General features: G+C 31.6%; 1 protein-coding gene across 1 annotated transcript in view; it reads left to right on the top strand.

Moving 5' to 3' along the window:
• LOC148301523 (actin-binding protein WASF2-like) overlaps positions 1-26,858 on the top strand; it is a gene marked incomplete at its 3' end in the record, with an annotated part of 223,347 nt that overhangs the window by 139,202 nt on the left and 57,287 nt on the right. The gene's annotated exons all lie outside the window — the stretch shown is intronic.

Genomic DNA, 26,858 nt, shown 5'->3' with positions numbered 1-26,858 from the left:
TCGCTGGTCAAATAAAAATAAAGTGGAAAAGCTAAAAATATTGGTTTTAATCTAATAATATATTAATATCTATGTATAAAAGAGATTATTTATCAATGGTTTAAATAAAGAAATTAAGTAAAAGAAGCAGAGGACGACCGAGGAAAACTTGGCACAATCAGGTATGTCAAATACTTGAAAGCGGCCGGGTCAGGAGTCGTAATAATCGTCGGGTATGTATGAGGAGATGCATGAATGTAGAAGAGGCGAAGAATGTTTGCAAAGACAGAGTGGTGTGGCGTTCGATTATCTCTGCCTACCCCTGCGGGGAAGTGTCGTGATGGTTAGTTAGTTAGTTAGTATTTCTTTATTGGATGGCCGTGGGTAGAAATGTGGGTAGGAAATAAAATAACCTTATTTGGTTTTCTTCCACTTAAAAGTGATTTAAAAGTAGAGCTACCATTGAGGGATCCGTTATAGGTTATAGACCGGAATGAAGCGTGAAGTGTTGTATAGTTTGTAGTGTGCAGTACAATATGCACCGACCAAGCTCTGGGTGGCCCGTAAGGCCACGGGAGGACCTCGCCTCACAGCCCGGGGAGCAGAGATGAGAGGAGATGAGAGAAGCTGAGGGGAACGCAGGAAAGTGGGTAGTCACGACACGCTCTGGGAACGCAAATTGCGAGTGATGCGCACAGATTCGTAGGTAATGTTCGCTTTAATGCCAAAGATTGTTCGTGTTTCCGTGAATGTTACCCATCGATGCCATTAATTGATAAATATTCGCGATTTCTGACAGACGAAAATTTTTATATTTTTTATCGAAGACATGTGCCAAACGGTCAATTTCATGTTTTTGTCATTAAAATACTAAAATGCTTACTTGGAAAAGTCAATCATTATCTATATTAACAATATTTTATGATTGATTGAGAATCCAATATATTATACATAGGGTTTGGGCATGTATAACGAATAAGTGAGGAAAGAACGGTACAGAGGAAGACCGAGAAAAACTTGGCACGATCAGGTATGCCAAATACTTGAAAGCGGTCAGGTTAGGAGTCGAAACAATCGGTGAGTATATATGAGGAGATGCATGAACCTGGAAGAGGCGAAGAATGTTAGTAAAGACAGAGTGGTGTGGCGTTCTGTTCTCTCTGCCTACACCTGCGGGGAAGCGGCGTGATGGTTAGTAAGTTATACATAGGATATTAAAAGTTGTGAAACTCTTTCCATTAGGTACTGTTTTAAAAAATATATATAATTCTATATTATATATTTTTAAATTTATCTAAAACATTTTACAATTTATCTAATACAAATGGTTGGATGATGAAAAAACTTTTTACAAATATAACAGGCTGCTTTCCTTGTCAAGTTTCTTATGCACCAAAGACATGGAATTTCATACAAGGAACAACAATCTGAATCATTTTTAAAAGATGCTCTTTTAAAAAACCTTTTTCGCGATGAAAAAAACATATGAATATAATTCAGTGTTATGTATTCAGATCGTAGAAACCTTTTAAATTGATCAGTATTTTCAAATATTCCGAAAATATTCTTAGTAAAATCTTTATTTGAGAAGTATTTGTATAAAAGGATTTCTGATATTTCCCATATTCAAAATACGGCGAGCTAACGCTACTTATTATATTACTGCCTTCGTAGAAATATACTTTTGATTGAACATAATAATAATAATAATAATAATTTGGATAATTTGTATAGCGCCATTTTCGTAAAATACTACCTCAAGGGCGCTTATAAGGACATGGATAATAATAATAATAATAAGATGATGATGATAATGTTATAAAAAAATGGATTAAAACGTCGTCAATCGATCTCGGGCTGTCGAGTCTGGAGCGGGGAAAAGATGAGCCGACAAATTAAAACGCCTTCCTCTTGATCCCGTGGGCTGGAGAATGGCCAAGGTGTTGAGCAGGACGCATTCCTGGGCGATGGTCGTCACGCTGGAGGGCAGCTTGTTGATCTCTTCGTCATTGTGGATGGCCAACTTCCAACTTCCAGACTAGCACAGTTCAAACGGGACTTCACTTTTATCCTCTTTTGCCGCCCTTCTGTGATCCGACATGATGGTTTTGTCTCTGAGGTTTTCCGCTTTCGCTTTCATACAAATGGGAGCTGGCGCAATTGAGGTATTTAAGTTTGTAGTTCGATTTCATAAAATTTAACCGTTTAAGCACATGTTCTCAGGTTGGTACTGTCTTTGCACATTTTTATTGCAGTCATTTATCCCCGAGAAGTTAGGGGTTTCGGATGAATACACTATGGTCGTAAAGTACCCTTAAGGGACGAACACAAAGCACTTTTTAACGCCAACTTGCCACATGTGTTCATTCGGCACAGATTCTTAGAAATACACTACACCGTTTAGACCGGCATTGCTATATTACGACGCAATGATATTATTGATGCACTTTCATCAGTTAACAGCTAACCTTTATAAAATTATAACTTTTAACCATTTCAAGTTAACACCAATCACAATATTTATAGATGAGCAAAAAATTAAAGACTTGAGATGTAAATGTTCGGAGAAAATTAAATAAATGATGGAGCTTGGTTCTCTCAGCAGCCGCGTCGGGCGCTCGAGGAACATAGCTTTATTGAATGGAAACATCTCCACATTTCAAATAAAATGCGTCAATATCTGCTCTATATAAAATGTGTGTTTTATTCCTTGCTTTTAGGCATTTTCGACTTTTACCCCTCTAAGTGTTCTAACCAATATTTTATAATTAAGAACAATATTCAATTAACTTGACATTGCCAAATGCAATGTATTTCATGTGCAACGCCATTCTATATTAAAAAAAAAGTGTTCTAACCTCTATTACGTATAAGTCATCTCGCGCCGGTATTATTATAACTCTCCACTCTCCATTGGAACAGCCTTCATCAACAAATTGTGTGCAAAAGGCACATCTCACCATTATTTTGGAATGAAAAATTTTAGTCGATTCGCGCGGGAACGGGTTTAGCCTTTGATTGCTTCACAACTGAATTTCGGAAGGGCTGTATTCTTATGGTATCATCCCTAAGGAGAACTTTTAGGGCTGCTTTGGGAATCGTGTTACATGGGGTGTTATACGAATACACTTCAAGAAGAGGTGTCTGCGTCGAAGAGATATTTGAAGATATACTTCAATCTAAAAAGAAATTCATGAGTTTGGCGGTCGTAAAACGGATGAAACTGTTTAATTCGATTTATTTATTTAGTTGAGTTTTTATGATGCTTGAAAATAGGGGTGTCAAAAAAATCGAAAGATAGGTGTGAAATATTTACACAAGTGTATAAAGTGATCACTTAAGCCAGCCAAATGCCAAAGAAATTCACCATTCTACCCATGATTGGCAACCACATTGTTCGAATTTCAGAAAGATGTAATTTATACTTTAATTAACAGGGCAGAAAGTGTTGTTTTTGCATTTTGAAGAAAATGAAGTTTTATTTTTTTTTAAATATACTAAATATTTTTCAAATGGAGAAAAAATATTCAGGTTTTACCTTAAAAGATCTGTTGCACAGTAAAAAGTTCAATAAGTGGTTTGATTTTTATTTTTAATACATTTTATTACATTTTTAAACTTGAAAAACGATCTCCTGAAAAATCAAGCTTTGTAATATACGACGTTGTTGAAAGGAGTGAGCGATATAATGTAATTTTTCTGGAAATTACATAAGAAATTAAACATATCCGTCAAATTGTTGAGAAATCGATTTTCTTCTCCACATGACTGAAGGAAATAAATTGGATTTTCAAGACGCACTTTGTATGTGCAATCCATTACGGCTCATTATTCGAGTCGAGAAAATTACTTCGAGACATGAGACAAGGAAGCACTGCATCATTTATTATCCCATTCCGAGAAGATCCTCATTGAAAGTTGTATCTCCTTTTACGTCCAATATAACGCATTACGTTTGCTTGTTTAGGCCTGAGGTTATTGACCAAGAGGCCAATAGTATCATATAAACCTGTATTTGTTTGCTTTGTGATTCTTTCCTTCTTCCTGGTTTTCCATTTCTCAATTTTGTGGACTCGATCACTCCTAAACGGTTCATTTCTCTGATGTTAAGAGCTTTGCCATACCATTTTTTTTTCCTCAAAATTTTCAAATAACATACCAAAACGTAAAGAGCTTTGCTCTATCCATTTTTTTTAAATTTTCTACAAAATTTTCATATAAAATATGAGCATTGCTACATACATTTTTTCAATTTTCTACAATATGTTAAAATAACACATGAACTTCGCTATATCTCATTTTTTTAATTTTCTACAAAATGTTCAGATATTTATTTACTTTATAGTTTTTTATATTGCTATTCCCAGTTTTTACTGAATAATGATCTTTTTTCTTAAAATGATGCATAGGTCACCGCATTCAATCGGGGCAGCGCTAACTCAATCGTAATTACACGAAAGCAGAGTATGTAATATATTTTTTAAAGGTATAACCCGCAAAGTCTATACATTCAGAGGCTTGTCTGTAGGTATGATAGTAAGGATAGGGAAGGTAAATGTGAAAAATACATCACAAACACCCCGACCAATTGAAAATAAATCTTTCTTGAATTTATTCTGCGATTGGCGGAAATCGAACCCGTGACGCTAGATGATGATATTAATACAATTATATAAGACGCCATATAATAATATGTGTTTCGATGCATTCCCACAGTAGATTTTAAGGAATAGTGGTATTTACCAAGTAGAATGATAATACCAAATCATATATCGCTCACTACTTTCAACAACGTCATAAATCATAAAATTTATTTTACAGGAGATCGTTTTTAAAGTTGAAACATATATAAAACAATGTATTAAAAATAAATATCAAGCCACTTATTGAACTTTTTAGTGTGCAACAGATCTTTTTATGTAAAACCGGAATGTTTTTTCTCCATTTGATAAATATTTAGTATGTTTAAAAAAATAATTAAACAATACATTTTCTTCAAAATGCAAAAACAACACTTTTTGCCCTGTTGCGGGTAAATATTAAGTTAAAAATATGCCGCTTTTGCTGGGATATAGTACATTTTCTGGACATTCCGAAAACACGCACAACTGAAAATTTACGATTTTTGATATATGACGTTCTTGAAAAGAGTGAACGATATGTTTCACCAAAAAACCGTACACAAAAGTCCCATTGATCTAATCAAAATATTCAGGTTAATTAACTGGTCCTTAAAATATTATTTTTTCTGCATACAAATTAATATAACTGCAAAATATTTTGTTACTTTTAACCTGCGGTGTTTCCAGTGTAAATCTTTCATGAAAATTTTAATCACTCTCTTGATCATGCTACTCGCAATAAATAATACTCAGATGACAAGTTGGAGAGATCTAAATAATAACGCATTAATCATTCACCGAGTGCAAGTGGGTAATTGACCCGTACGATATCGCCTGCAACTTCACAGGACTAAGGTTCATTGTCAATATGCCGCGTGAGATTATGTCGGACTCGTCGTATTTATGAAGTGATGACGGAGGAGATGGTAGCTCATCTCGTGTTAAATGATAAAGACACCTTTAATACCATAATAATAATCGAAATGTAACTTTGTTTTAAAATCACTATAGTGATTTTAGAACAATGTTACATTTTAATTATAAATTGGAAAATTACTAAATATGAAATAGTGGTACTTACCAAGCAAATTTTGAAATAAATATAAATATATTCAATTCATCGTGTACGAGTTAACAATTTCATTATATACATTTATTGCATTAGCAGTTTGAAAATTTAAAATTAAGATTTTCCGTTTCCTATTGAAGTTCAGCTACTTTCGTGGTTTACTTAACTTCCTCTTACATTTCTTATTTGCGTCATTTTCCACTGGAACGTTACTGTAAACAAAACTCTAAAATCCTCCATTTTAGAGTTCTGTCTTAAGTCTTCCTCTCGGTCTGCAAATATCGGTAACTCGATAAAAAGCAAAACCATTCAACTAACATAATTGAATTCAAGTTTTGTACTGACATTTCTTTGTTATTATACAGACCTGAATGATGGAAGTTTAACTTCTGAAACATGTAGTCTATAATAAAACTCAAGTGGTAAAAAACGAAGTGTTTTCTTTAATCATTCTGACATTTCTTGGTGGAACTTCATTTTACAGAATAAAATAACCACTTTGTAGTTTTTTTCTACATTAATTTTATTTCACCAGCAACCGGTTTTCTTCGTAACCGACATCATCAGACTGCTGGGAGGCTAGACAAAATTCTTATAAAAAAAAGGCCAAAAATGTTATATACACAATATGGCAGGGGTTGAAAACCATGATTTTCTTTTATTTTTTTGACATAATCAATTGAGTTTAAGTATTGTATTATAATAATAATTACATAAAAGTTATGCTAAAGGTTTTTAAGTTTGTCTAGCCTCACACCAGTCTGATGATGTCGGTTACGACGAAACCCGGTTGCCGGTCAAATAAAATTCGTATGGAAAAAACTACTTAGTTGTTATTTTATTCTGTAATTGAATTCCATTAAAATGGTCTAGTACTGCGTGTGTAGTGCTAATTTCTCGTTTTTCGCCTTATTTGTAGATAGTGTTATACTATGGTAGACAGTTTGTTAGATTTATGTACGTTGGTGTACCGTTTTACTTGCGCTTAATTATATACACATTGACTCATCAATTCAATCTGATGTCTGCCACGCTCTGATACGAGCCGCCATGGAGATGCGACGCGGGGTATGTTACTTCATATAGAGTAAAGTGTGGATAGATGGCCCACTTGAATACAGTAAAATTCACTGTTTATAAATATTTGCCTAAGCGATATTAAATTGTGAGTCCTGTAACTTCAATAGCAATAATATATGGAGGTCCTCACCTAAACGTTACATTTCCATTATAAATGATTTTTAGTAATCAGGAATTCTAACTTGTAAAATTGTTACGTTTTGATGTGATTTAATGCTTTCATATTGGTTTAACACAGGATTGGTCACGTTTTGTCGCAACTTTAATAAAGATTTCCATAGAACATATATAGTAAACAGGACAGATTTGCATTTAAATGATTTTTTCTCTATCATTGGGAATGAAACTTCTTGGTGAGGATCTCCACATATGTAATAAAAATATAATGTATCAAAAACTTAACCGGTATGCAGAAGAATAGCATTGCATTTTTACAGGTTTCAAGAATTAATGCAATATGAATGTTCAATTATGAGCAGAATGGCGAACGTTACACAAGTGTATAAAGATCGCTTAAGCCTGCCAAATGCCAGATTGTAAGCCCTGGGATGCTCAGACTTCCATCCTCTTTAATAAAAAGGAAGAATGTTACATGTTTCATACTAAGTCACCTTTAAAATTGACATCTCATCCATAGGGTAAATAATCCAGTATCCGATATGATAATAATATTAATATTGCTAGCAATATTATTCAAAAAATATACTTCAATTTGAGCTGTAATAAATAGTGTAGTTTTTTTTAAAGTATCTGATGTTATAGTTACAAAATCATGACCCTATTTTGGCTGCAACTTTATAACTTTTATCACGTTATTCCTACATGAGAGTGAGTTCGCTTTATACATATGTTCAAGGTTACTCTGATTTTATGTCATTCTTGAGTGAAAAATTATATACAAAAACACTAGCGATCTCGTGAAAACTATGAATTTATACATATTTTTGTCATTTTTGAAGCAAGACAAGTAAGACTGAGTAATGAAACTGTCATTGACAAACATCTTTAAACTTACGAATCGCCAATGATATTTACTATGTATTGTGAAATATTTTCCGTGAGGCATTTATCATATTACCGACATTACTGAATACGAAATACTTTGTATTCCTTGTACTGCAGCTACTTGCTTCGACGGAAGCCTAAAATTTATTGTGCCTATGGCTGAATTTGGCTATATTGGAGTTTAAATTGGATTTGTTTATGTGTTTGCTTGAGGCAATTAATGTTTTGGGGTTTGACTCGGTTTTATCGTAATTAGATTGTTGCTTTCGGCTTCATCTTTAATCCTTCGAGACCGAGTGTTAATTTATATTAACACGAACATCCTTATATATTTTATTCCTCCTGGGGATAATAAAATGCGGTTCATATTTCACAATAGCCCTAAAGTACTAAAAACTAGAAGTTTTGATAGTTCTCAAATTTATGTTGCAATTAGTTTTTTATTAATGATTAAAGAAAACACTTCGTTGAAAAATCTTGAAAATTTAAAAATACAAAAAAACCTGAATTCTAATAATAATTTATTAAATAATATATTGTTTCAAAATTCTTCGCCATTGCTTTCCATTTTTCCTTTGTTTTCAAACTCCGTTTCTTGACTAACCCTTCCCCCTTACTTTCCCCTCTCCTTATTTATAGAACAATTTTATATTTTATATTTTAGTTATTATACAGACCTGAATGTTGGAAGTTTAACTTCTGAAACATGTAGTCTTTAATAAAACTCAAGTGGTAAAAAACGTAGTGTTTTCTTTAATCATTGTAACATGTCTTACCACAAGGTTAATGCCGAAACAATAAATAGTTTTTTATTCACAATTTTTTTATTCTTTCAAGACTTTGTTTTATGTAGCATTATTATTTTGCTAAATTTTATCTCACAGTACACCATTCAAACATTAGTTACTCTAATTTAAGAAACAATTTTCTTCAGTTTTGATGTTTTATACTTCACTCCTTTCAGTGCATAAATGCGTGCAATTAATTTTGATGATGATGATGATGATTTATATATATTCAACACGTAAACAAAAAATCACACATAAGCTAAATCTGTGCGTGAGGATACAATAAACACTATATTTTGGAACTTATTGTAATAATTTCACCAGATAAATATATTGTTAAATAAAGTAACGAGTGATAAATAATGAAAAATCAAAAAAATAATGTAAAGATATGAACTAATAAAATTAAAATAAGTGTTATAATGTTTACAAATAAAATAATTCAGAGTACGAAATGTCCAATTTATATAAATTTCATTTAAGCATTGATTTTCTTTGTTATCAAACATCTAACATTCTGCTGAAAAATAATTAATTAATTCAGCCTAAAAAATAACGTTTTGTGTTGGATACATACATAACGTTTATTTAAGCATTACTTAACATATTCAATTATAACGTACCATATCGTATTTCCCAATTAATACGAGTACTATTTACCGCAATCAAACTCTATAATTAATACCATTTAATACGACCTAAAATATGTTCCCATTATTGTATGATTATTAATAGGTTTTTTACAATCAAACGTTGAAATCTTCAAGGAATATACCGCCTTTATATTAAATTATCTGAATATTAATTATACCATCGAAGAAACTGATTACTTGTTGACTTCACTGCAGTTTTGCATACATTCTCGAATGCAGACTAAACATTAACAGTGTTATTGAATCTTTTAAGTATTCCGCTTCTGCTAAGTAAGTGTGTTTACCTTACGGAACATAACGAGTACTTACCGATTAGGGTGACATCATCAATTAATGGTAACGCACTAATTATTGGCAGTGCAAAATTAAGCTTTTTGTATTTTATCTGTATTGCCTTGTACGATAAACGCGTTTCAATGTTGTCTTTTTGTAACTATCAAACTAATGTAGGTATTAACGCACCACTTCCGGCGAAGGGAGCAAGAATAGAACGCAAATCTTTGCCTATTTCACATTCTCATCAAACATTCCCGCCGATTACTCCGACTCTTGACGTGACCATTTTCAAGTATTTGAAATACTCGATCATACTTAGTTTTCCTATGTCTTCCTCTGCTATTTTTTCCAACGATTATAAGCGCCCTTGATGTAGTATTTTATGAAAATGGCGCTTTACAAATTATCCAAATTATTATACCAGTATAATCATAAATTTATATTTCTGTTCTTTCCTCATTCATTCGATTCACATGCCCAAACCATCTGAACCCACCTTTCAATTTAATTCATAGTGCTTATCTCAGCTTTGCATTATTTTCATATATTTTTATACTTAATACATTCATTCAAACTCTTACCCGCACCCCAATGGTGCATAGGGCACTGCATCATACAAACGCAGTGTTATCTTGATCGTTAACACATGAAGGAAAGGTGATCAGCCCTCCACTTCAGGCACCAGTCCAGGGTAACATGGAATAAATATTACAGTGAATAAATCACTTATATTTATTTGACCCCCCTGGGAATCGAACCCGGGACCGCCAGAACGGTAGTCGAGCGTACTGACCATTACACTACGGAGGCGGCTACTTACAACAATGAAAGATAAAAACTAAGCCTGTTCCTGAAGCGCAGGATCTTCCAAGACATTGACGATCAAGAAAACACTGCGTCGATATAGTTGAAAGTTGAAATATGACTTAATTAATTGATTGAATTAAGCGGAGAACTATGATTGCTCACGTGGAACCCGAAATTTATTGAACATTTTATATAGGAGAAAAGCTCTCTAAAATAAGTAGTATGCTAACAACATTATGAGTGTGTCCAAATACTTGTTCACAAAATCTGGATTATCTCCAATTACAGGAGTTATTTTCATATTATTTTTGACATCTCATCAAAGATGAAGAAGAATATGGAAGTCTGGGCATTTACGGGGCTGACGACCGTCATAGGCTGGTTTAAGTTATCATTTTACACACGTGTAACATTCACCAATTCTATTCAATTCTTGGAAGTTCTGTATATATGAACCAATTTAGAAACCTTGTTCTTGAATCAATAGAACTTCACTAGAGACATCTATTGTTGAGATGTAAGAAGCTTTTTATTAAGCAGAAACTCTTATATTAGTATGTGAGATCCGAATCCTGGATTATAATCACACACATGAGAAACGCCAGAAAATACCATTTTCATTTTTATTATTTAAGCTTATAATTTAACCAGACAATTTATTTACAACATTTTGAGTGTGTCCAAATACTTGTTCACAAAATCTGGATTATCTCCAATTACAGGAGTTATTTTCATATTATTTTTGACATCTCATCAAAGATGAATTACATCTCACCAATAGATGTCTCTAGTGAAGTTCCATTGATTCAAGAACAAGGTTTCTAAATTGGTTCATATATACAGAACTTCCAAGAATTTGAGTAGTGTGGTTGTCAATAATGGGTAGAATTGGTGAATGTTACACGTGTGTAAAGTGATCACTTAAACCAGCCGATGACGGTCGTCAGTCCCGTAAATGCCCAGACTTCCATATTCTTCTTCATCTTTGATGAGATGTCAAAAATAACTAGTATGCTATTTATATTTTAACTGTATGCATTTGGTAGTATTATGCCAATGTTTCATTTCTGATTGATGAAGTTTACGTTAATAATGGTTTGTTTTTTTGAACGTCTGATTTTAATGTAGGTCATGGATTCACTGCACATTTTTAAGAACTGGCACGGGGACCATCCCATTAAATGATATGTTTTAATTTAGTTTATTTTCTTTTGACTTGAATTTAAACCCTGGGTTATTTTCGTCCGAATGTTAAAATCCACCGCTATGGTCGCTGTTTACTGACGCAAGAATTAACTATCGCCTTGTTTTTCGATTGAAACTATTTAAATACATTTTTTTGTACATTCCCCATATTAGTAACAACCGCACTACATCGTATGTATATCTGAAATTAATATTTTCATGAGTTTTTGGGGTTCTTTATCAAGCATAAAATATTTTTTTTATTACTTTGTTTTTTTTTTTAAACACAATTATGGCTGACTAAGCATTAAATCCAACATTTAATCAAACAGGAATAAATCTTCTTCTTCTTCTTCTTCATCTTGTTGTAGGCCTTGTGGCCTGTTTTTAAGAGGGATTAGCCTCCTGCGATGTCTATTCCCATCTATCGACCCATCTCTTTGGTGGTCTGCTCGGGAGTCGTCTACCATGGGGTTGGCCGTACAGTGCGATGTGGGGGAGTCTGGATGAAATAGAATAAATAATTATCATTATTATAAAAATTTGAGATACATAGATAGAAAACGAACTATTGACATCCCAACATAGATGAGGAAGAATATGGTAGTATGAGTATTTACAGGGCTTACGGTCTGTCATAGCCTGTCAAAGGAAGAAGATTTGAGATGATTTCTGAGATTAAAGGAAATGGTATGAAGGAGGAGAATGTAATCAAAAAGAAACGTTCTAAGACTGTTTCCAAAAGAGGAAACACCCTTGGAATATGTGTGTGCGTGGGAAAGGCGAATACTTTGAGGCGAACCCAGAAATGTGTGAACTTCTAAATAGTGTACATTTTATTTTATGACATCATTCAATGTATTTATTGAACAGGCCAAGTAGTAATACGTGTATGCATCAGTTTTTTTGTGTTTTCAGAGCACATTTTTTTACGAAATGAAAAGGTATCTGTTTTTAAATTAGAGAGTAAGAAGCATTGAAAAACTGTTCCCTAATAATCATGTGAATCAGATAGTATGACCGCTCCCTGGACCATCACATCATAAACTCGTTTCGCTTGAGGGAAGTCTGTGGTAATGTTGGCGTCTTTCATTACCATTACGCATATTGTACAAGTCTCTCCCTTTCTTTCAACTTACCGCTTGAGACGTTACTTACGACACACAGCGCTAAATACGTTTTATTAGTTCTCAAAATCACCTCCCCTTTTTAATGAAAATACTTTTTGTAACAATTATTACAGGTTGAATGCGCAGTATTATTATATACGTATGTATGTCAATTTGATATGTAACATATCGCTCACTCCTTTCAACAACGTCATTTATAAAAAATACTTGATTTTTCAGGAGGTCGTTTTTAATGTTAAAAAATATAATAATATAAATTTAATATAAATATCAAGCCACTTATTGAACTTTTTACTATGCAACGGATCTTTTTAGGTAAAACCTGAAGGTTTTTTCTCCATTTGAAAAATATTTAGTATATTTAAAAGAAAAATTAAACAATACCTTTTCTTCAAAATGCAAACACAATACTTTCTGCCCTGTAGCGGGTGAATATTAAGTTAAAAATATGCCGCTTTTGCTGGGATAAAGTACATTTTCTGGGCATTCCGAAAACATGCACTACTGAAATTGATGATTTTTTATTTATGATTTTTTTTAAAGGAGTGAGTGATATAACACTCTCCATATCATTCATCGTTCACTTTGTGTAATACCACTTTACAGACTTAAAAAAAAAAGTAAAAATGACTAACCACAAAGTAAATGCTTTAAATAATAATAATATTGAGAAAAATAAAAATATATTTAGTTTTCTCTACCTTAGCCTTCTCCGCTTTCGCTTAATTTTACAAAATTTTAGATGTATTAACAGCGAAAATCTCATATCGCAATAGTTATTATTTCATCCATCATAAAATTCTTAACTTCGTTCGTTCCCTGCATTTATTACCTTATCCCCCTGTAGAACTTTAAATTTCTAGCTACATCTCATTTTACAGGGTGTCATTCGTTATCGCATCGCTCAGTAGAATCTACAGCTTGTTTAGTCAATGTTCTATCAATAATGACACCCGCATAGTTCGTTTACTTATACGACCAGGACATTCTAATTTCCGTCAATTATCATCAAAGTTGACAGTTATGTCAATATCCTGTAATGTAAGTTTCATGGGCTTGTTTCATTTTTATTGTTTCCAATTTCAGAACCATTATTGCAATTGATCCTCAAGACTATCTTGCAATCACGGATATATTATTTGTTTTAACGATCATAGATCCAATTTCGTTGACTTTCTGGATATTATGTTTCTTCTTTGTCTTCTTCGGTTCTTCTACTACAGGATTTTGGCTTCTCTCAATGTCCATCGTTTATTCCGTTATAAATTTCCATCTATAATATTGTACCTCCTGTTTTTACATATCCGTCTTTTCCGAGACGATCCTACAGATAAATGTAGTTGTGCAGAAAGTTTGAATAAAGCCAAGCGCTACTTCTATCATTTAATGCACCAACTCGCATTTATAACATTTTTTAAAAGCTTTGAGTTTTGAGAAAAAAAATTCTTTTAATATAAATTTTTCCAAAATCTTATTCTAAATTTTATAAACTTTTTTACTAACTAACTAACTTACCATCAAGTCGTTTTCCTTCAGAGGTAGGCAGAGAGAATTGAATGCTATACCACTCTGTTTTTTTTTCTCACAAACTTCTTCGCCTCTTCCACATTCATGCATCTCCGCCGATTATTTCGACTCCTGACTGGCCGCTTTCAAGTATCAGATATCTGATCATGCCTAGTTTTTCTTGGTCTTTTTTCCAACTAAATTCACCTCATAAATTTGTTTAACTGTTCTACGTTCACTCATTATTATTATTATTTTAATATTAAATAAATCATATCAATATACGAAATATTGAAATTGCCGATTTCCCTCTATGCATGCGGAAATATTTATAATCCTCTCTTTATTTTATTTTTTCTGAAATTTATTCACAACACGCATTAAAATTTCGCTAGTGCTTTTTAGTACCTGCTGTTATTCCAATCGATATTTGTTGATTAACAATGAAAACACGAGTGTGTAATTAGTAAATCCACGTTTGCACAATTTTTCATCAGCCGTAATATTGTTAATTTAAAATCATGTGAAAATATGGTAATTTTAACGTATAAAGTAAAAATATTATTAGCGTTATACAATATTTCGTGAACGATAATACTGTTTTGCATATTGGAATTATCTCCGATGCGATATTTACTACAGCATGTCACTAATTGAGTCAGTGTGTTTAATTTTCCGTGTTAATATGGCAACATATTCGTTCTTATATAAAGTTGTTTATGTAATAATAATATAAAGATGATAATTGATAATGATCATTCTACGAACTCACTGCATTTAAATAAGTCTAATAACGTTCTTCAAATTATTGAATGATGTTGCAATTTTATATTTAATTCAGGGATGGTATCATGGCTTGATAAAAGAGAAAAGTGACTGATTTATTTGTATATTTATTTATTGCCTTTGAAATTGTACGCTTATTTGGGGTGCTAAGTTTATTATACCACTTCTATTTCCACCCTTATTTCAAAACATTAAAATGATTTACCATTTCACGTAACATCTAAAAAAGCTATTTTACGATATGTTCAATGATACATGGACACTTTTTAGCCTTTATAGTGGAGTGATTAGCACGTTTTATTGGGATTCATGATTTTTACGACACTTTGGCTTATTATGTCCGCCTCCGTAGTGTAGTGGTCAGCACGCTTGGCTACCGTTCTGGAGGACCCGGGTTCGATTCCCAGGGGGGGTAAGAATAAATATGAGTGATTTTTTCACTGTAATATTTATTCAATATTACCCGGGACTGGTACTTGAAGCGGAGGGCTGATCACCTTTCCTTCATGTATAAATGATCAAGATAACACTGCGTTTATATGACGCAGTGCCCTATGCACCATTGGGGTGCGGATAAGGGTCTTATTATTATTATTATTATTGGCTTATTATGAAAATAAGCTTAAAAACATTATTTTCAATTATATGTGTTACGAATTTGAAGCGAAAAACGGATTGAATTACATTACGATCAAGATAACTACGTGCTAATCGCATTATTATAGTATCAGATGCGTAAACACATGAAAATAAAAAATAATTCACGATATTTTTATTTTATTTAGGTACTGCAATACTTATTTATTTTATTTTAATTATTATGTACTTATTTATTTTGTTTCTTTTTCAGGTAAGTACCATCTACTTTACATTAAGTAATTTTAGAAGAAAATCAGCCTCGCGTCTTCGAAATTCGTAAGTTTATTGTACTTTTAATCTCATTATATTATATATTCAAGGCGAATTAGAAATTTAAAAAATAAAATCATATCTTCTATGGTTTTTTACTAAATTAGTGAAAATGAATTTTTTCGCGGAGGTTATTTAAGTAGTTATATTTTAGAACCTATACATCTCATACAAATAATTAATAATACTATTTTGAATAAAAGGTAATTTAATGTTGGTCCTCTTTGCCCGTTGTCTTTTAACTCTAACCGTTTTTGTAAACAAACAAAAAACCTTGACAGGGACCTATTTAGGATAGTGGGGGAAGCGGACACCCGGGGGTTGGGGACTTTTGAGGGGACACTTCTAAGATCATAAGGAACACTTATACCAAAAATTAAAACTTTTCATTAAAATTATTTTAACCCTTTTTTTAATTTTCGTGAATATTTCACTAACATTTTCTTTATACAATTCATATTATGCTTCCTTCACTCCCAAATATGATATATTTACATTTTTGACATCTTAACATAGATGAAGAAGAATTATGGAAGTCTAGATATTCATAAATCTTATGACCTCTCATAGGCTGATTAAGTGATCACTTTACACAGTGCAATATTCACAATTTTACCCATTTTAATATATTTCCTATTATTTTCATTTTATTCTTAGGTTTGACCTAAAATGTCATTAAATCGCCTAACTTATTGTAATTTCCGTGTCAATTAGTCTTAGAGCAACCATTTATATTCTGGATAATACGTATATGTTTATAATTTATGCCTTAAAATGCCGTAAATAAAAATAAATTGATCAAACGGTTACATATGGTGCAAATAAGCCTATTTTGATGCAAATTACATCGACTTGACGATACCAATTTTTAGTCGTATTGCTGTTATTACACATCGTTTTATTTTTTTAGTTCGTGTGTGCTCGTATGTTTTATCATTTGTATTTTGGGAGTAATTTAATTCAATGTTTTTTTTATACCTCGCCTCCTTGTTTGTATTTTCTGGGCATTGGTTAATGCGAGGCAACTGGATATATTTATATAACATCTGTATATATACATTTGAAGGTGTATGTGTATACAAGCTATAAAGGAAGGGAGATTAGGATTTGATTGACCGTCTGTTCGATTGCAAAATACAATTCTAGGTATCTGCTGCTGTATGTTTGGGCATCACTGTGAAACAACTGACTCGTTTCGATTTTCATTATTATTTACACTTGTTGATGAGAAAATCTGAGTTCACAAAAGTAGTCGTGTGTACATTGATAAAATAAAAAAAATGTAATATTATTCCACAAAGTTAATTCCAAATTAATAAATAATATAATTTTTTAATTATTTTCTGTTCTATAAATTATAAAAACTCTCGTGAAAAATAATTAATTATGCTCTTTTTGTGATCTAAAAAATATTTTTCGACACGTTTATCAAGTCTCAAAATTAATTCAATACAATTTATATTTGAAGCACTAACTTTGTGATTTTCTATTTTATGATTAAAATGTGTCTTTATTTCGAAATCACGAGAAATATTTTATTATAACATAATTAAAATGTTTACCGGTTTCGAAGCTAACCGTTTCTTTATCAAGACTGATTAATACTAAAACACTATCTACTTAAGACAATTCAAAATGTTATAACTATGAGATCTATCCATACTCCTTTGCCTAACCGTCAAAATATTTAAATTTCGTTAAGTAGATAGTGTTTTAGTATTAATCAGTCTTGATAAAGAAGCGGTTAGCTTCAACCGATAGTCATTATAATTAAGCTGTAATAAAATATTTAAAGTGATTTTAAAACAAAGTTACATTTTAATTATATATTAATTCAATACGTCAGGAAAAAATGTATGTCGGTATTTTTAACGAAAAAAACTAATTTAAAAGTATATTGATATAGAGTTTCGTACGAAATTCATTAACTTCATCAAATATTTTAAATTAATTCTCATATTAAAAATCGGTCTTTTGTTAATTTTAATATCATATTTCTGAATAGGTTTATGATTCTCATAACCTAATCTCATATTTAATATTGAACAAAGGCAAAAATCGTATTAGAATTCTCTCATTTTCTGTATTTCTCGTGAGATACATTTTTCTCTTATTGCTTTGATCCCTTGTGGAATTTCAGCACCAGGAAATCGATCCTCACTCAATTTTCTCACGTACGGAACACCATTCGTTTTTGACTGCAGTAATTCCCTTATTGCTCGAACCAGTGCACATACCGGCTGTTATGTAGTCTTCCTATATTTGAAATATCTCATTTTGTCTGCGGCCAATACAATAAAATCAAACCATCTTATATAAATACAAAATATGTTTTCTCCAATTAAATCACAGTGAAATGCTGTAGAGCGCTCTATTTTATTAAGATGGCGCTAAAAGAATTTTCTTTATTATTATTTTATGTGTTATATTTAAAGCATGTTATAATTTTTATTTTAAATTCTTTTACATATATTATATAAATTCTTTTATACTCTTTTGATTCTTCATACATTCAGGTATCTCATCATACGTTTTCAAACCCTTATACGTTAAACAATTTTGCCATTCGGTTTTTTTCAACAATGGCAGCTTTATTTTATTCTTATTTCTAGTAATATTCATAAATGTAGGTACAATAAATATATATCGAGTATCTACTAATAATCTTTCGATGTTATACGGATTTACAACTCACATACCATATCTTTGACAAAACATATTGTATTTGAGGATAATTGTTTTGAAACATTATAAGAGATAAGTCTCTGTAAGGGGAAAAGTTATAAATTAATATATTTCATACTTTTACATATTGATACTGAATAAATATGTAAATAAATAAATATTTCAGTAAAAAAGAGACGCATTTATGGAGTTTATATTCTTAAAATACTTCGTAATAGAATATTTTTGTTACTTGATATTATCCGCTGAATGTTCTTTAAGCTTGTTTCCCTACAAATACACAACAAACCCCTTGTGGTTTCGCCCGGATGCACCTTGCTATCTTCCCCTAACTCGATAGTACCTACACAAATGGATAAAACAAACATAAGAATGCAAGCCGCGTTTTATATAAGGACAACTATTTTATATTACATCTTCCTGTGAGGGAAACCGTTGGTCTTTTATTAAAGTCGTGATCCTGAATCGTGCGCCGATAATGTTGGAAACTTTCCACATTTTTTAACCATTTTAGGATTTCTTTTCATGGAAATCTCCCTGCGTCATTATGGAAATTTACGATTTTCTTGCGGGTGTGTTTTATGTCAAAATCTCAACTTTACGTCTTCCATAAACATAATTTCTCTTCTTCCTTTACTCTAGTTTTATAGCGTCTTTGGTGCAGTCTTCTCGAAAATGATTTATCTTTTGGTCTATAAAAATCGCATATTTTCCTTTTACAGTTTTCTGAATATCGTCGAGTCTTTCCCATGATAAAAAATGATGTTTTTCTTCGTGAAACATTCTGATGTTGAACAACCCAACCCACATATTTCAAAAATGACAAAGAAAATTCTAATCACGAACCATTTGCTTATCTTCCATTTATTTTCTTTCTTTGGGGTAGAGAGCTTCTTACTGCAGTGCTTTTTCGCAAAATGTAGCATACCATGCCTTCCAATATTTAAAAAATATTTATTGCGGGTATATTCTGAACTTCTTAACAACGAGTAGCGCTTCCTTATTCAAGTAAATTATAGTAACTTTAACAAACTTGGTCAAATTTTACGGTGAAAATTCCATGAATTCGTCACAAAACCCCAAATGCATCCATCCCCTCCGTTTATCATAACAAATTGACGTTTTTAAGCCAGCGTACTACCAGGAGTGCAGAGAAGCAAGGAGGTGTAATTTGTTCGAAAGTTTCCACCGTTCAAGGCGTGATGAGAGACTGTATCCACTGGGGCGGGAGATAGCAAGTTTCGAGATGGCGGGAGGTGTTAACTTTAAACTTTCTGCGCTCCGTGTACAAAGGGAACAACGATGCTAAATTCCCCAACAAAAAGTAGGAATTTGGACGCATAATGGGGAGAGAAATGGATTGCATACTATTTCGCGTGATTAATGGTTCTACGATGGTTAAAAAACGAACTTATTACCAACTTTCCTCTCGATGCTTTTCTCGTAAATCTTAAACTACATTAAGTAATTTTTTGTTCTCCTCAATGTAATATAAATAGAAAAGATCACACGTTAGTAAAAATAGAACCTCATGCTTCGTCTAATTAATGCTACAAGTATCAGAATTCAGATTGACCGGCTAAAAAATTACCTAAAACTGAAACTATTTTGTTTTTAAAAACTGTTAACTATTTATTCATCCCCCGATTAATACTAAACCTCTCAAATAATTGAATAACTTTTAAAGGATTTCCAAACTGAAATGGGTTTGTGGAATTGAATTATTCCTGAAATACCCTTTGCCCTTAAGCCAAACTAATGGCTATTACAATTATTCTAATGAATTATTTTTATCACTTCTGACTCTTATCCTCCCAAAATGGTGTATAGGGCACTAAATGCAATATTAATTCAATAGCTTATTATTTGAAGGCAGACTTATAATTTTGTAATTAAAAATTCTGTTTTATTTTCTTGTCATTACTACCTTTATTTTATGTTTTTAAATGTATAAAAACATTTAATTGAAGCACAAAATTGGGCAAAAAAAAAAAGAAATTTTACTGGATGCAGCCGAAATGCGATCTCTCAGACGAATGTGCGGCAAAACGATTTATGATAGATGTTCGAATGGTGATATAAGGAAAAAATGCAAGGCTGACGTAAGAAGCGTTATCAATAAAATTAAGAAAGGTGTTTCGAGACGGTTTAAGCATGTGAATCGAATAGGCTGAGAAAGAACATTAAAAAAATATAGGGCGAAAAAAATAGTGGAAATCAAAGCAAACGAATACCGAGAAAAAATTGACATAACTACGTATTTCAATAAGTATGACGAGGAGATGCATGAATGTGGAAGAGGCGAAGATTGTTTTCAAAGACAGATTGGTGTAGCGTTCTATTATTTATACCTACTCCTGCGGGGAAGCGGCATGATGGTTAGTTACTTAGTTAGAAAATAAATTAAATATAAATTGTGAAATGATGAATGAAAACACTTATTTTTTATAATTAATATTTAAAGCACTAACTTTGCGACTGTCTATTTTATAATTAAAATGTAACTTCGTTTAAAAATCACTAATAAATCAATTATAAGGATTTTTTTAAAAAGTTACATTTTAATTATACTTATTTTTTACCACTTGAGTATTATATATATTTTTAACGACTAGTTTCAGAAACTACAGATGCTTCCATCTACGGGTTTGAATATAAACTAAATAAATGTACATACTTAAGTTTTGAATATACATACTACAGTTTTGAATATACATACTAAAGTTTAAATATACACACTCAAGTGTTTAATATACATACTAAAGTTTTTAATTACTTCGCGCTTAAGACGTACTTATACATACATGCTATTATCTCACATGCAAACTATGCATTTATAAGGCCATTTCGGCGGTGCGGTTTGACGTTCCCATCATATCGTTAGTACCCAAAGACTTGGGGAAAATGGGGTAATATTTATACTATATGTACCCACGGCAGGTTATCTGACATCATGATAGATGCGTTTGTCATTAACGCCGCCTTCCCCTGTCTATTATACGGCAAAATTCATTACCTGCGTATTCTGAATCGATAATGAAGACGCCTTTCCAATAAAGCCACCCCAGTTTACCTGACTTAATTCCGATCGGTATGGAAATATCGCGAATACGCCAAGAGAATCACTTATTTGATAATGCGTTGCACCAAATCTACTTGGTATATTTATTTGTATGACAATAGAATAAAAACGAATAACAAAAATGAATTAATTATTATATCAACAATAATTAATTAATTTTTTTTTTATTATTGATATAACAATTAATTCATTTTTGTTATTCGTTTTTTCATTTTTGTTAATTATTATATCAAACACTGATTTTATGAGTCTAATATTCATTCAAACCCTTATCCGCACCCCAATGGTGCATAGGGCACTGCATCATACAAACTCAGTGTTATCTTGATCGTTTACACATGAAGGAAAGGTGATCAGCCCTCCGCTTCAGGTACCAGTCCAGGCTAATATGGAATAAATATTGGGGTGAAAAAATCACTTATATTTATTTGACCCCCCTGGGAATCGAACCCGGGACCTCCAGAACGGTAGCCGAGCGTGCTGACCAATACACTACGGAGGCGGACAAGATGAGTCTAATAAGTAGTATTTTATTGTTAAAATACACACAAAATTAAAATTATGACAATTGTTTCGCCTAGTTATGGCATTTTCAAAATTTTGCTCCTTGTAGACAGAATATTTCTTGATATCTGATAAAATATTGTATACCCGAAAGCAGTGTGAAATTAATCATTTTAGAAATGTATATTTTCATTTTATTCTATTTGACCACTTGGATTCAAAGCAATTTTTCATTTTTCAATCAATAGCGAATTTTATTCAGTCAAACTGGTTGAATATTTATTTTTGTTTTGTTTAATATACATATATAATATTTTTACTTCTTTGATTTCTCATTTCGCAGCGTAATTAAGAGAAACTGAACTACAAATTGCTCAAGGGATGGAATTCTTAAATTCCAAAAAGAGTGTAAAGATAATTGCATAATTTTTCATTAAGATCCCCATAATTGTAATTTTAGCGGAGCGCTTGTTTTAATTGCAACCCGCCCGTTAAAATGGACCGGTTTAATTAAAAAAATATGTTCACCATTTCAGCCAGCTGTTGAATATCAACGCTTGTATCTTTTAGGTTTCTTGGATTATTCTATTTTGATGTACCTACCCATTTTTGTAAAGTTTAACGTTTTTTTTAAATAATGAACAATAAGAGGTATATGTTCGATTGGAGAAAACTATACATACGAGTATACTTCACAAATTCTCAACTGAGGGCACCATCGTCAGCCAAAATTCCACTTCTATCGAAAAGTACAATTAGCAAATGAAAAGAATTCAACAACAGTGCATATGGACTTCATCCAAAATTCCAATTAACAAAAATACTACTGAAATATGAAAGTAACCCAACATCAGTACATATATACCCGTACATCTTTAAAAAAATAATGCAAAATGGTTGTTCAGGTGAACGTTACAAAACTGTATAAAGTGATCACTTCAGCCAGCCAAATCACGGGTCGTGAGCCTTGGGATGCTCAGACTTTCATCTTCTTTCGTATAACAAAGATAGATGGTTCGTCTTAAGTGAGACGCCTATAATATATATATTTATTATATATATATATATATATATATATATATATATATATAACGTGGTAATATTTTCCTTTTGAAAATTAAGTGTAAATAATATGTAAAGTGGGTGTATAATAATAAAATAAACAATGTGTTGCTTTGTAATTAAAGTTTATTCTTAATTTATCTTTATAATAATTTTTATATCTATCTATCTATCTATCTATCTGATTCTGACAGTTATTTTTTCCTATCGGATCTCTTTTGTTTAATTCTGTGCGACGCATGCGACATCTGTGGTAGAACTGTTTTATAATATGTAGGTACTTTTTGTAAGTACTTAATAAAATGTATAGGTAGGTACCTAGTTATTTTATTACATCTCCCCCCTTGGGGAAGAAAATTCATAGTAAAATTTTCACTCGTCCTCCGGATCATCTCCTTGAAGTGAAGGGACTGGTATAAGTTTAGTGATATGATAAAGGTTTGATTTTATTTTTTTGTGACCTGTATCAATTCTGTATATTGAGTTAGAAATTTTTTCAATAATTTTATAAGGTCCAATTTTTAGTTCATCCAATTTTTTTCTGTTTAGCTTGTTTCCATTTTCCACATACACCATGTCTCCTACGTTGAATTCGCAGCCTATTCTATTTTTGTCAAATAATGTTTTATTGTAATTATGTGATTTTATTGTATTTTCAAGCGCTATTTGCCTGTCTCTAATCCAGTCATTATTAGATTTTCCTTGTTTTAATTCGTTGGGTAAAATATTTACATCTGTACCATATAAAAGATAACTTGGGGAAAAGTCAGTGACTGAGTGATTAGTATTATTATATTTACTAACACATTCTTGAGCTATTGTGGTCCATGCTCTTCTTTTCCCTTTTTCATTTATTTTGCATCTGATTTTGTTCACCAATGTTTGATTCAGCCTTTCATTTAGGCCATTTGAGAATGGTGCATTTACTGCAGTGAAGATTATTGGGATCCGCTTGTCATTTAAGAATTCCTTGAATTCTTTCGAGTTTATTCCTGGGTATTGGTCGGTGAGAAGCATACCAATATCCTCGGTTTCTGTTATTTTCATGACTAGTTTTATAAAATCATTTGCATTCTGAGTTTTCGAGGTTAAAATAAATGCGTATCTTGTAAAGTGATCCACTAAGAGATGTAGATATTTTTTTGTTGATCTTGAACCTCCTAAACCTCCAATTGTGTCTAAAGATATTATTTCAAAAGGCTTTGTGGCCGGGCCTAGATGAGACATAAATCCAAATTTCTTTTGTCCTCTTGATTTATTTTTAATACAAAATTCACAATTTCTACAAATTGTTTTTATGTTTTTCGTCAAATTTTTGGCTGCGTAATGTGGACTAATAGTCTTTTGCATTTGTCCAATTCCAATATGGCATAGGTTTTCATGTATGTCTTTTATGATTTCGATGCTAAACGGTTCTGAAAGAATTATTTTTTCTTTTTTCTTGACCTTTTTAAAATAGACATTGTTTTTTTCAATCCATTTGTTTTTTTTCTGTTGAATTCTTTCATTTTTATTCTGATCTCTTAAAATATCTTCTAATTTAACCAAATTTACAACTTTTAATTGTTCATCTGCATTTTCACTCGATTCTAATACTGGATTCCTGCTTAGACAATCTGCTTCTAAATTCTTCTTTCCTGGATTATATTTTATTTCAAATTCATATTGCGATAAATAATATGTTAAATCACCTAACTCTTCATCGGTCCTAGATTTCAGATTCATATTTTCCAAAGGTTTGTGATCTGAATAAACCGTAAATGATTTACCTATTAACCAGTATTGCCAGTATCTTACTGCTTCTTTAATTGCTAAACATTCTAAATATATTGCTTTTTTTTTCTTCTGAGCTTCATTTAGTTTTTTTGAAAAGTATGCCACTGGTTTTTCTCTACCATCGGGCTGCTTTTGTTTCAAAATGGCCCCAACACCTTCTAAAGAAGCATCGGTATAAATGTTGATTGGTAAATCCTGATCAAAAATTTCTAGAACGGGCTGTGAGCAAAGCATGCTTTTTGTTATTTCAAATGCTTTTTGGCATTTATCACACCAAATAAATTTTTGATTTTTCCTTAGTAAGTTATGCAATGGATCTAGTATTATTGCACTCTTTGGTATGTATTCATGGTAAAAGTTTATTTTCCCCAGAAATTGTCTTACATTTTTTATCGTTTTTGGAACAGGAAAATTCTTTATTGAAATCAAATTATCCTTTACTGGTTTTATTGAATTATTTTGAATTATATGACCTAGATATTTTACCAAGTCTGACGCAAATGCGCATTTTGTAAATTTTAACCTGAAACCTTCCGTTTCGATCGCTTCCAGCAACTGCGTTAGATGTTTAATGTGCTCAGCAAAAGTTTTAGAAAATATAAGAATATCATCTATGTAATTAACGGTGAAATCAGTAAGTTTATACTTTCTTAATATGTTACCTAGTATCCTTTGAAAAATTGCTGGTGAGGTCTTCAATCCAAATGGTAGGCAAGTCCATTGGAAATGTCCTTCTTGTGTAACAAATCCCGTCTTTTTTCTGTCTTCGATTCGTAAAGGAATAGACCAAAACGCTGAGTTTATATCTAGTGTTGAAAAAAATTTGCAATTCCTGGTCTTTATCATTAGGTCTTCAATTAAAGGAAATGGTTGGGCTTGAGGCACTACTATTTTATTCAAGTCTCTGAAATCTATACACAGTCTGGATTTTTTGTTTTCCTCTTTTTTAAATGCCAATGTAACAGGTGCAGCAAATGGACTGTAGGATTCTTCTATTAGCTTATTATCCAGTAATTTTGCAATTTGTTTTTCTATCTCCTTTTTATCTTCTACAGTACATCTGTAAGGCCTCTTACTGCAATATCTGTCTACTAGTAAGTCTATCCTCGCTTCGTATCCACTAACAGTGCCGATATCATATTTGTCTTTTGCAAAAACGGATTTATATTTGCAAATCAGTTCATTTATTTTAGATTTTTGAAATTGATTTAAATGATTTATTTTTATTTCAAAATCTTCTTCTTTTACATGTTCATTATAATTTATTTTGCATTCCTCGCTGTTGTTATTTTCTGTATTTTTAAATTCACTATTTTTTATTTTATATTTTGTAGAAATTTTTTCTACTTTCTTTTTATTTTCATTTTTCAAGCATTGTCTTTGTGTTATTTTTAAGTCTTCATTTTGGATTAGTTTAAATTTTTTTATCATATCTAATCCTATCAAAAAATCATATTTGAAATTTTCTTCATCAATAATATATACATCAACGTTTTTTTCCAATTCAAATATTTTTATTTTCAAAGTCGTCAAACCGTTTGTCTTTTTAACACCATTAATTGTTACTAAATCTGCTTCATTCATATTGTTTCCTTTTCCTTTTAGTTTTAATAACTTAGAATTTATTAGAGAAACATTTGAACCTGAATCGTATATTCCAAATATTTCAATTTGATCATTTAGTAATAGTTTGACATTTATTAATGGTGTTACTATTCGTTTTTTTGATCGGTTTCGTTTAACTTAGCTTCTATAACTGAATTGTTTACATGTCTGATAGTATTTTTATTATTAAACTTATCATCCTCCTTTGTTCTAAACCAGCACGTTACTTCAGGGTGATATCGAGTTCCCTTATTTAATTTTTCACAAATCTTACATGGACTTTTATCTTTAATTTTACCACTAGTTCTTAGATTTCCATATCTTCTTTGATCCGAAAACCTTTTTTTAT

Source organism: Brachycentrus maculatus, unplaced genomic scaffold (assembly GCF_059751285.1).
Source record: "Brachycentrus maculatus isolate JH-2025_06_01 unplaced genomic scaffold, ASM5975128v1 h1tg000550l, whole genome shotgun sequence".
In the NCBI taxonomy this organism is placed as follows: Eukaryota; Metazoa; Arthropoda; class Insecta; order Trichoptera; family Brachycentridae; genus Brachycentrus; species Brachycentrus maculatus.
Note: the sequence above shows the minus strand (reverse complement) of the source record. Positions and strands in the feature narration are given on the sequence as shown.